The sequence below is a fragment of the Dermacentor silvarum genome, chromosome 1, assembly GCF_013339745.2.
Source record: "Dermacentor silvarum isolate Dsil-2018 chromosome 1, BIME_Dsil_1.4, whole genome shotgun sequence".
Lineage (NCBI taxonomy): Eukaryota > Metazoa > Arthropoda > Arachnida > Ixodida > Ixodidae > Dermacentor > Dermacentor silvarum.
This window is the reverse complement of record NC_051154.1, coordinates 286,735,666-286,740,749: the sequence shown is the minus strand read 5'-3', so window position 1 is coordinate 286,740,749 and position 5,084 is coordinate 286,735,666.

Here is a 5,084-nt window from a genome sequence, read left to right as displayed (position 1 = left end):
TTCGCGCCGTAAAACCTCGTTTCATAATACCTCTACATGTGCATGCGAGTACTGAAATAGTTCTGGTTGCCTGAGTCAATGTTAGAGAAAGACATAACTTGGGGAATAATTTCGTGTCGGCCCTTACAAAGCTAATCACCGCCTGATAAGTGGCACTGTACGTTCATTTTCTTTTTGTTCACGGATGGTCTCTGCCTTGTTACAGTTTTGGAAGTGGCAGCCATTCCTCTGATCCTTGTGCACAGCTGACTCAGCAAGGGTTGCTGCAAGGCAGTAGTTACATGTGTTCACCTTTTACTCTTGAATTTGAGCAGCCAACGGCTGAACAGCCGACGATTGTTTTGCTAGGCACCTGCAACCGGGTAATCTTCGAGTGGGACTAAGCCGGACTGCAAGCGCAAGTGACTCAGTCAGCTAAGGCGTTTGCGCCGCTGAGCACGAGCTCGCGGGATCGAATCCCGGCCGCGGGGACCGCATTTCGATAGAGTAGAAATTTGAAAACGCCCATGCGCTTGAGTTGTAGTGCATGTTAAAGAACCCCAGGTGATCGAAATTCATCCGGAGCCCTCCACTACGGCGTGCCTCATAATCAGAACTGGTTTTGGCACGTAAAACCCCAGAAAGAAGAACGGATTGCAAGCGCATCAATGAAATTCAACGGCCAAACGGTGGCAGCGACTGCGCTGACTCGAACCGGAATCAGCTAGCAGACGGCGCATCCCACGATCCCTCGCTATATTACGGGTCACCTATTGCATCGTCGGTCGTGACACGCCGTCGCACACGTTTCCCAGAGACTAAAGGTGCGTAAACTTTGGATACATGCCTGTCAGCCATCACGCCCAGCCTGGAGACCTCTAAAAAAATGACTTCATTTGCGCGGACCACTTCGTCGACGATGATTATGTGACCAGCCCGGCTATGCGGAAAAGTCTCGGCATGCCGCTCAAAAGGCAACGCCTAAAGCCTGACACTGTGCCATCGGTCTTCTCACGAAAACGCAAGGCAGAGATGATCAGCGGCGCGTTTGAAAAGAGGAGGCGAAAAGATGTCGGTACTGTTTTTGTTCACTTTTAGCCTTCTTGTGCAGTGTGAGGGCGAGGCTGGGGCGAGATGCCCGAGGCTGGGCACGAAGGCAGTAATGTCTTTAAAAATGTTGGTAAAGCATAGTAAAACAATACAAGGCTAGCGTGCGCGAGCGCGACTCACGAGATCAGTCCTACATGGCAGCGGGGCAGACACACACACAGCTGCGCTTCTCCACAGGCTTTTACAAAGCGAGAAAGACTGGGGAGAACGCCAGACAGGTGCTGCCATCTGTCGGTCGGCTGGCGAAGTGGACGTGAGAGTCTCGGAGGCACTGATACCTCAAAGCAGATGCTCATGCCGACGGCATAAACTACTATTCAGTCAGCCACGCAGTGCTGGAGTACCCCGCATGTGCCTCGCCTGCGTGCGCTCTTGAAAAAGCAAGTTTACAGAGGAAACACAAATAAGTCTTCACAAGTGTCTGGTGCAGAGCGAAATCTTCGCGCTACGGTTCGCGAAAACCTGACCGGCACTTTCACGGCCGCCTGCTCTTCTTCGTCGCTTGATGACGCGGAAGGCTCGTAACCATAAGCGGTAATATTTCTTGCCAAGTTGGAATGGTCCTTGTCACTGATCTCCACTATAATTTGCTGGATGTCGCATCGCCGCTCACCGCGGCGGGCGCAAGTGAAGTCACCGGAAGTTAGGAGACGCCCGGCCGCTTGTCCCGGAAGGAGGTGTCTGCTGCCTTTACCAGTGCGCGTTTTAAGGGGATCAAGCTGCGTTAGAATGGGTTTTTTTTTTTTTTCGTTCTTTTTGCGCAATAATAGTTATTCTTTTTTTCTGTCAGGAACATGCCTTTTTGCCAGTCTGAGCCTGTATTCTTGTAATTTTATTTACTTAAAACAATGATATTGATGACCAGCGTTCGAGTGTCCATCATTCACAATAGCGACGCGATCGGCGCGGGATTCCAGCTTTGGAAAGCAGCTGCATAGAATTACGTGAAACATGGCATCACATTAGGAACTTTTGATTGCAGTAGAGATGTCTCAGGATCGATCGCGATTGGGCTCGCGCAAAACGGCCAACCACATTCGAGAAATTCGTTCCCGATCAGGCTTGAACGCGATCGAATATGCTCGGCTACTTATGCGCCAGCAAGGAAACATTTTCCATATTGGATATGTGCTCTAAATTCCGCTTTGCTGTTTTCAGACGGAGTTTATGTATGCTCGTGACTGATATAGCCAGTTTACAGTGCATGGCGTTATAACTCCTCTCTGATGTCCTTCCTTTAACACATAGCAAACACGGAGTGGTGAATAACAAAAAGTTTGATGAAGAAAACCCATGCGCATTTATTTCAAATCATATGTTAACTCTATTAACGGTGCAAGGATATGGTGCAAAGGATGCAGGCTAATGCACAAAACATCTTGTTTATTATAAAAAAAAAGAAGCCGGCAGATCCCACGCCATGTGGCAATCGATGTTATGCGAAGCAGTGTGCGGGGAGCCTAGAACGTTAACGAAACTACCATGAGAGCACCAAGACGTAGGCGGCTCTTTCATGACCTACATGACACGCATGTCATGAGTCCTCGGGAGTCCCTTTAGCTACACCTAAGAGACCTTAAGGTGAAAGCCATAGTCATGCTCATGACTATGACTTCGGCCATCAAGCTTTAGCCTTTTCCTTCACTTAGTACCACATCCGAACCCATTCCGTTGGTTTTTGAATGTTGATTTTTTTTCGCTGAGTCATTCTCATTTTTTATGAGTCACGGTCATGACTATGACTTCTACCACAATCCACTGATCTGTACTATAGGGGGAGATAAATTAAAGTGGAGATCAGTGCCACAATCCTTTAGTGTTTCCTTCACTTAGTGCCCACGTCCGAACCCATTCCAGTGGTTTTTGTGTGTTAATCTGTTTTCGCTGAGTCATCGTCATTTTTGCTGAGCCATGCTCATGGCTGACTTCTACCAGCACCCTTTAGTGTTTCCTTCACTTAGTACCTACGTCCGAACCCGTTTCAGTGGTTTTTGAGTGTTATTCTTTTCGCTGGGTCATTGTCATGACTTACATGACACGCATGTCATAACATTTGTGTCATGACCTATCACTTATGTTCGTCATACACTCCTGTCCTACTGTGCCGATTTTGGTACCGACCAAGTTAACGAAACGACCATGAGGGTACCAAGACGTAGGCGGCTGTTTCATGACCTACATGACACGCATGCCATGACATATCATTTATGTTTGTCATATAATCTTGTCATAGTGTGCAAACTTTGGTACATACCAAGTTAACGAAACGACCATGAGAGCACAAAGACGTATGCAGCTAGATAGACAGATAGATACTGTCAAAGTAGCAAATGTTCACCAAGGAATGCTTCGCATTAAAAAAAAATTCTGGAATCTTCCTTTGTGCACACACTTCAGCAATGCTGATGACTACTGGTTGTGAAAAAGAATGTTAAAATGAATTGAATGTCGTAGGGACAGCATCAGGTCATAGCCGCGTTCGTGCTCGCGTGCGGTCGAAGCACGACTCCGCGAAGTGGTCGCTACAAAGGCTGCTTCCCGGTGATGGCTTCCACTTGTCTCGCCTTAAGTTTGCAACCCATCGACTGCACAAATCTCTCCGAGACCACGGGAACCTCTGCATAAAATGAACCAACTTGTAGTGCCTGTGGTTTGCAGTGTTGGGATGCACGCCGAAATGCCAGCGGTACAGCCTTGGTTTTACGCAAAGCACAATGCAAATTACACTGATTTGAAAAATGCTTACGCGTGAAACATTTTCCCAAAAGACTTCTCCGGCCTGCGTGTGCAATTCACGGCACAACAAGCAGGCATTTTGGGCAGAAAAAGAAAACACGTCGAGCGCATGCGAGCTGCAAAGCGATGCGAAGCCGCAAACGGCCGACTTCCGGGACAAGGCCTATCACTTCCGGTAGCTTCAGTTGCGCGCGCTCGAAGCGCCATCCAGCCCCCTATAGTACAGATCAGTGGTCCTTGTCTTCAGACGTGTACTCATCGCTCGTAGAGGCACCAGAACTTGAATCCATGCTCGCGATGGCGGCGTCGGCGCGCTACGAATGACCGCGGCCGGCCGGCTGGCTATCCAACGAGGGTGTCGTGACATCACGCCAGGGGCGTAGCCAGAAATTTTTTTTCGGGGGGGGGGGGGGGGTGTTTACCGGCCCGACCGGGGGGGAGGGGCAAGCTTCTGCTTTCCTCTAGGTCACGTGATCGATAATAAATGTCGGTAGTTTAAGCACACTCTATACATGTATATCAAAGACATGGGACCCCCCCCCCCCCCTCGCGGGCGCGTGTGCTTGTGAAGAAATTAAGTAAAAAGTAAAGTAAGCTCAGTAAATACAGTAAGTACGACAGGTACAGTGGGCGTTTGGAGCAACGGTCTCTCATCGCGCCATTGAATGGACCAGTCTTCGAAAACGCATCATTGAGACGACCCGTGCGATCGGAGAAGACATCATTACTTGTTAATTTCCGTTAAGCGTAGATGGCGTCGTCCTCGTCGGGGCGAAGTGCGTTTCACAAGTCAAGGACGGCTATACGCGTGAAAATGCACGTGTGACCAGGCTATACCTACTCCCATAGCAATAGCTTGTTCGCTGCGTCTTTGCGCTATAAAACTTAAATACGCGCAAAAACGCGTAAGGCTTTTTTTTTTTTTTCGAAGCTTTCGTCGCCCTGCTCCCTCATACGAGAGGGTTGCATTTCCTGCGGCAAGTGCATGGGCCGCTGTGTCTTCCGCTGTGTGCGAGCGTGCAGCCGTCATTTGCCTTTACGTCAACAGATTCAGAATTGTACAGAATATTTCACCGCACAGCATAGATATGGCATGTGTACGCATTTTAAGTAGTGCGTGCAACTCATTTCTGCTTCACTTACGCCGGTGCAAACAGGAAGCGGCTTTGTACCTCACAGAATCTCGACTGATTGGTGTACTAGTGATGCAGGAATGAACTCCGGTATTGTTCAGTACATAGTGCACATAATCAATTTCT